Genomic DNA, 7,500 nt, shown 5'->3' with positions numbered 1-7,500 from the left:
AACTTCGAGAAAACGTTGAACGCATAAGAAACAATCCCTAACATCAAAACTTCAGCCGAGAATTATTACATACTTACTCTTTAATTTTATGAAAGAAAATTTGAAGAAAGAAGTTTTTAACAATTACAATCGACAAGTTTAAAAAGGTCAAATTTGTATCTCTGGAAATGTTAATAAATGAAGGCGAACTTTAACTGTTGTAAAAGCCCTCTGGTATATGCCGCTTCCTTGTAAAACCCATATAGAATAAAACCTTGGCTATTGAACTAAGTTACTGGAAAGTTTTAGCTCTGGGAATCCAATACAGTTCTCACACTAAAGTAAGCAATTTGAGTATCTGAGTAAATAAAACGTATGCAAATTAGACGGCCCGCTGAATGAATTCATATTTTTAACGCAAAGTTTTGTTGAACGAACAACTTACCATTGCTTGTTGTGAGAGAAGTTAAATCCATCTCTTAATCTGTTTGTGGCAACTCATCCATAACTGATTTCGACCAAAATGTGTCCAGCAACTTCAGCGTTTGAGCTATCTAAACACTTCCCACCCAGCGCTTATTACGCGTCATCAGACGCTTCTGTAATAATGAAACCCGATTATGTTTTGGTCCGAAAATAACATACAATGATGAAAATTAACCACTGCTCAAACCACACAGTTAACAAGGTGAGTATTACTCTTATTGAGCGAACAAATCAGATACTAGACGGGATAACAAGATCATATGACGCAAAATTTAACAAACGCGCAGAGATTGGTCACGCTAGCTTGTCACATACGACTGTACGTACTATACTTTGTACACATTGTAAATAGATTAAGAAACAATTACAGCTGTCCCAATGAAAAAATGTACAACCCTACGTCTGTTTATAGATCATCAATGTAGAAATATTCGACTCTGGGAACAATATTAATATAACATTTCCAGGTCAAATGCTCCTGGAATAAAATTCATATATTGTCACGAAGTGTTTCGCAACTTACTATTGCACGTGCCTCTACGATTTCATTTTAATTGAATTATTCCCGTCTAGTATTACGAAATGCTACCCTGCTCACAGACGTTTTTTCTGTTTTGGGAATTTGGTGCGCGCACAAGATAAGCGATTGCCCGTGAGAGAGGGCGGAACGCGCTTTTTTTTATACGTGCATCTAAAAATGAAGAGAGTGTGAACAGGCTAGTAAAGTACACAAAGTGCAGAGTTCTGCCTAAACGATGTTCTCACTTCTCCTCAGAGGCTACTTCCAGAAGTGAATCATTCACCATTTGTTCTCGTCGGAATAACTAAGTCAAGAAAAAATCTATTTTGTTCATTGTTTTGCTTTCTTTGCTTATTTTTGAAGTTTGTTTATGTTTAAAAGAGCGTTCCTTTTCGGAGAGTGAGATCATTTCTTGTTTGTCAGGCTGAGTCCTTGTTACAAGTCACCTTTCAGTTCGTGACTATTTGCACGTTATAAATGTCTCTCCCCGCTCTAACAAATCAAAGACACCTTATGTTATAAATATGAAGAGGTATTCTAGCCTGCATAACAGGTGCTTTATGAGCCAAGCGAGGCGAACGCGGCATTTGCTCAAAGCGCGAAACGAGTTCGAAGCGCGAGACGAGGGATAAAGAAAGATAAAGCTTTATTTTTTCCTCCCCTCGTCGCGTTTCGCGCCTCGCGCAAAATGCCGCTTTCGCCTAGCCTAGCTCATAAAGCAGGGGCACCCTGTGAAATATCTGTTCGGAGAAGCAAACATTGCCTAGGATTTTCTATAGCTTGAGGAAGGCTAAAAATTTCTAGATGACCGTTCCATTCATGTACACAATTTTCGAAGCTTATGTAATAAATTCCCTCCGATTTTCTGAAGTTCATTTTCCCCATTTCACTCCCCAGGTTAGGTTGTTTTTCGTAGAGAAAGGAAGCCTAAAATTTTCGGAATCGAAAATGCCATGCAGAAAGGAACCGAAAAACTATCACTTTCGGAAAACTTTGAATTGCTGCTAAAATGTTCGGGAAAATAACACTGAAGCCCTCGTAACTTCGAAAAGACTCAAGTTACCCTAGGATGCCCTAACAAATATAAATTTCTTAGCGCCGCTTAGAAAACATTTCTAGAGATCTAAAAGTACTCTGGATAGCCTAAATAGTCTTTTCAAAGTAATTCGGGGGGAAACCGTCGTTGGGTGCCCCTGATAAAGCGCCTGTTATGCAGGCTGGAGGTATTTCTGCAAGTTCTCTGAGTTAACCAAAGATAACTTTGTTTTTCTTCACTAAACAACATTTCTAGAGGTCTCTAGAGAAAGCGTTACGCGCGAGAATGTGGAATTTTATAACACTCTACATCGCGTATTCAGCCCTGCGGAGTGGTTCTCTTTTTCTCGCGCTCGCGGCTTGAATTGGTCAAATTTAACTCAAAGATTATTATTAGCCTCAATAGGCTTTTCAACAATTTTGAGGAGGTCTCGAAGGTTTCAAGGATGCGATAAGCACACTCAAGTTTGAAGTTGTGTTGTGAACAAGCTCTAAATGAAACTGAGAATTTCTAGTTACCTGGCTAGGGATCCTGGTTTCGGAGGAAAAATGATAAAAAACAAATCCGAAACAAAACTATAGCAAGCTATAAAGTTGAATTTTATGCTTTTTTATTTTGCTGTAGGGATTGTTGCAAGGTGGTAAATTCGGGAATAACGAACTTATTAAGGAAACATTTGTGTTTGAAATATTTTGGGAAATATTATACCTTCACTCTGAATCAAAAACTGTGATGAATGTCTTTTACAACAAGTCAGCATATGCATGTGTCTGGACCAATACAAATATATAGATCAAATTAAGCAAGAAGGTCTGTTCTGTGAAAATTGTATGTATTTTTTACCAACAAAACAAAGACCGAAAACAGAAGCTATTGAGTATTTCGTGACAGTTTGCTAACGTGACCTTGGCATATGTAACCGATTCGTGGGTCAGTAGAAGTCATAAGACCTTGTGGTGGCTTGAAATTTTAACTAAACAAATTCAAAATCGAAGTCAACAGTTTCGAATGCATTTTAATTCTGCTTTTTCCCCCTTAAGAAAACTATTTTACCATTGTGGTAACGGAGTTTCATCAAGCGATGACAGTTTCAGTTCGAAGTTGCGATCTCAATGATTTCGCTGCGGCAATGTGGCTGAACAAACGTTTTTCAGTCGTCATATAAAAAGTTATATACGGCTCTCACCAACACAGCTGAAAGCTAGAAATAACGTTTTCACTGTAAAAACATATTACTAGCAACAGTAAGTAGTCCTTTTGCTCTAAACTTTGTTTAGTATGAATTCCTTCAGCGGGCCGTCTAATTTGCATACATTTTATTAAATGAAATTCTCAAATTGCTTACTCCAGTGTCAGGGCTGTATTTAATTCCCAGAGCTAAAACTTTCCCGTAATTTACTTCAATAGCCAAGGCTTTATTCTATATGGGTTTTACTAGGAAGCGGCATATACCAGAGGGCTTTTTTAACAGTTAAAGTTCGCTTTCATTTTCTAACATTTCAAGAGACACAAATATGTCCTTTTTAAACTTGTCGATTGTAAATGTAAAAAACTTATTTCTTCAAATTTTCTTTTAGCGCTTCAAAGATTAAGAACGAAATAATATTCGCCTGAAGTTTCGATGTTAGGGATTGTTTCTTATGCGTTCACCGTTTTCTCGAAGTTGAGGTCGGATTCTGTTGTTTTTAAGCGCGAAAAACCAGCCATAAATCGATTTTTCAAACTTTTTCTTATTTCTCCCGTACAATGAATCGCTTGAACCCAAAACTATTTTTTCTTGAATTAGGTCACTAAAAGGGATGTTTTGGCAAAAGAAAACAAAAATCGATTTTTTTACGAGTGTCTTGCGATTTTCGATTTTCTCGGAAAATGGCTCTTAATGAGTCGTTTCAATTATGTACAACTAGTTGAAAGCCCCACTTTCATTTCTGGTAGTTTGCTAGACCATGTTTATTCAAGGCATTCTAATACAGCTAATATCCATTGCTCAGTAATCAGTGTATACTACTCAGATCATGAGGCTATTAGAATAAGCATACCAGTTTAAACCATGAGATTTTATTTAGTGAATTATGGACTGATACATGTATGAAGCTTAAAGTTACTTCTCTTACACATCAAAAAATCTAATACAACAAAATTCTCAGATATTACCATATCCTTTAAAAAAAATATCATTCAATGCCAGTTTAATCATTTTGAGTTCATTGTTTATCAAAAAAATCCACTTCCTTTTCAATATGAGAAAATCAGATAAAAGCAGCTTCAAAACAATCTTCAAAGTATTATGAGAAAGGTACTTGATTATTCATAAGGTTTCATTAAAATAGCATTCAAAATTCATGATTCAATACTCCTTAAACAAACTACTTATTTACAGAATAAAAAATAAACAATCTCATACAACGAGCTGTAAACGACCCTAGAAATAAGTTCTATATTACTGAACTGATATAGAATTAAAATATATCTTTCTCTTTCTCTGTCTCAGAATTTGAAATTAACATCCCATCATGTCATCTGCCCAAGAATCTAAAGGTAAGCGTTAATACTAATCAGAGCCGCGCATCACGTTTAGTTTCGTCTCCATTTCCTTTTCACTGTATCTGTTAAACACTGAACTCTCCCTTTACTGTCCATCCCCTCTTAACAGTGTTTTATTATTCATTTCATTTCTCTTTTTCCCCTTACTTTTTTGTTTCTTTCTTTGTAGAAAAGAAACACGGTTTCATCCACAACGTCAGCCCTGTGAAGACGAGCAAACGAACACAACACCAGTGGTATGACTTCCAGCTACAAACAGCTCCCAATAAAATTCGCAGAGTTGTCAGCTTTAATCCCTCTTTTCACACTCATATGCAACATTACGAACAATCAAAAACTCCTGTTCTTCTGAAGAATATCATCGTGAAAGAAAATGAAGGCGATTGGCTGTTTAACCAGCAATCAACTGCATATCCATGTTCAAATTCTGATGTCCCTTTTGAGTGCAAAGTTCCACCCAAACCTGAGCCAACAGCTGCCAGCGACAGAAGTTACCATTAAACAGCTCTCAACAATTACTACAAACCAGAAAATCAATGTTTCTGGCACATTGTCCTTTGGGGACAAAGAACCAAAACAAGTTATGATAAAAGCAACACAAACAGCTTCCCATGTCAAAGAAGACTGCATATTACAAGACAGCACTGGAACAGTCACATTGCACATTTGGGACCCTCTCATACATCAACTGAAAACTGGAAAGTCGTATGTGTTTACCAATTTAACTGTGAAATACTATCAAGGTTCAACCTTCTTAAGTACAAGTCCACTAACGACTGCTACTGAAACCACAGTATCATTAGAAAAAGTAATGGGTCCAGAGTTACTCCGCACTCCAGAGCAAGAGATTACTGTTCCAGACTTCAAGTTTATCAGCAGATTAACCTTGTTTAGTCCTTGCACCGTTTGTAACAAACGCTTGACTGATCTGTCTTCATCCTCAACAAAATGTCAGCAATGCGGAACACGTCAGAGGACCACCCATTTAACCCGTGAGAGTTCGGTCAGAATATGTGTAGTTCACAACAACACTGACCTGTGGTTCTCTGCGTTTACAAAGGAGATTACGAAGTTATTAGAGGCAAAGTCACTAACATTAAACAACACTGTTGAAGATATTGAAGAGGCAATGATGAATCTTCAAAACATTACTTTCAAGTATGACAGCCAAAAAAATGTCATAACTGACATTGTCTCAGTAAAAGACCATCCATAAATATGAGTATTTCATGCAAACACTTATCTGTGGCTCTCTTCGTTCACAAAGGAGATAACAAAGTTATTAGAGGCAAAGTCACTAACATTAAACAACACTGTTGAAGATATTAAAGAGGCAATGATGAATCTTCAAAACATCACTTTCAATTATGACAGCCAAAAAAAAATGTTATAACTGACATTGTCTCAGTAAAAGACCATCCATAAATGTAAGTCTTTCATGAAAACACTTATCTTCTACTCACTCCTTCCAAGAGACAGATAGCAAAATTATTACAACTCAATTATTGTCATCATATAAAACTATAGACGATATTAAAAGAATAATCAAATGTATCAAATATAAGACCTAAAAAATGTCATTACTGACATTATCTCAGCAAAGTGATGGTTAACTCCAATTTGAATAACACTCATCGTTAAAAACACTTATATTTACAATGTAATTTACGTTCTGTTTATGTTACAAACTATTAGTGGTGTTGTGTTTCGATAGCCGTTGATAATCCCTCTATATTAATCAACGTTCTGTTTGCTTTAGAACTGTGCTACAGTCTGAAACAAGATTTAATTGACAGAAGCCCCCTCCAACCAAATCAAATGTAAAACTACTCAAAAAGCAATCAACTTTTTTCCCATACTGATTTGCACGAAGATATGTAAGTTTTTCTTCTATTTCATGTAAGACGTTACGTTAGTGTTTCTCGAATTTTACCAGTTGTTAAAAGCTACGTTAGTGTTGTTGAGTTTCTAATACCCATCGTAATTTTACTTCTATTTCGTTACCATGGTACATAAGTGTTATTGAACTTTAATAATTGTTCAAAAACCTCTACTTATATTCAACGTTCCGTTTACTTTACAATGTACCACAATCTAACAAAGTAACACGTACAACAGAACTCCCCCTCCCACCAAATCAAGCAACGATAAAACTACTCAAACACCAAAACCCTCCTTTTTCCCATCCTTGATTTGGAGGGAAGGGTAGTCTTAATTTTGTAGCCTGAAATTAGCTTACAATTTTCTTCCTATTTCCTACAGTATCAGACATGACCGTTGTTAAATTGTTTATAATTGTTACAAGTATTTGTCAAAAATAAATAATTAAAACCTACTTCACAAGCTAATTGCTCAACAAAATATAATGGAACAGACCCTCTTGATCTCCCAATATTAACGATAAATCCAAGCAAACACCAAAATCCTCCATTTTCCCCATCCTTCAGTTGGCGACACAGCGGTCTTAATCTTGATTCCTTTTGTTCTAGTTTACTCGAGCACTATAGGCTCCAAACAAAAACTTACATTTTCTACTGCTATGAATCTTTCATTATGCTATAAGACCTTAATTCATTTTGTTAGGGTTTACATGATCGTGAAAAACCCATTCAAACAAAAATGATGTTAAAAATGTTTTTCCCGCTACTATGAAGATTTCGTATACAGTAGTCTCTTAGGCTTGTCACGCGTTCCTCCCCACGAACGGGGAGGAACGCGTGACAAGCCTAAGTACGTCTGCGTGGGAGGCTAGGTATACAGTTGTTACAAAGAGTTACACCACATTTTTCCCTCATATCAACGTCAATCTTTCTCAACAGCACAAATACCCGCCGAGCAAAGGCTACATTTTCACAGTGTGAGCTACCTTGCGAAAAGTAGCCTCTTCCAACAACCCTTCAATGCCCGCAATTCGTCACGCAATTCCTAAGCAAAA

At 36.4% G+C, this 7,500-nt stretch overlaps 1 long non-coding RNA gene across 1 annotated transcript in view; it reads left to right on the top strand.

Moving 5' to 3' along the window:
- Positions 1–7,500, top strand: part of LOC137999268 (uncharacterized) — a 20,791-nt gene that overhangs the window by 12,763 nt on the left and 528 nt on the right. Inside the window, exons 2-3 of the long non-coding RNA XR_011122938.1 lie at positions 4,513–4,559; positions 4,735–7,500. The exon at positions 4,735–7,500 is cut by the window's right edge and continues 528 nt beyond it. This is a non-coding gene — a long non-coding RNA (uncharacterized lncRNA). The remainder of the gene's footprint in view (positions 1–4,512; positions 4,560–4,734) is intronic.

Source organism: Montipora foliosa, chromosome 4 (genome assembly GCF_036669935.1).
Source record: "Montipora foliosa isolate CH-2021 chromosome 4, ASM3666993v2, whole genome shotgun sequence".
Lineage (NCBI taxonomy): Eukaryota > Metazoa > Cnidaria > Anthozoa > Scleractinia > Acroporidae > Montipora > Montipora foliosa.
Note: the sequence above shows the minus strand (reverse complement) of the source record. Positions and strands in the feature narration are given on the sequence as shown.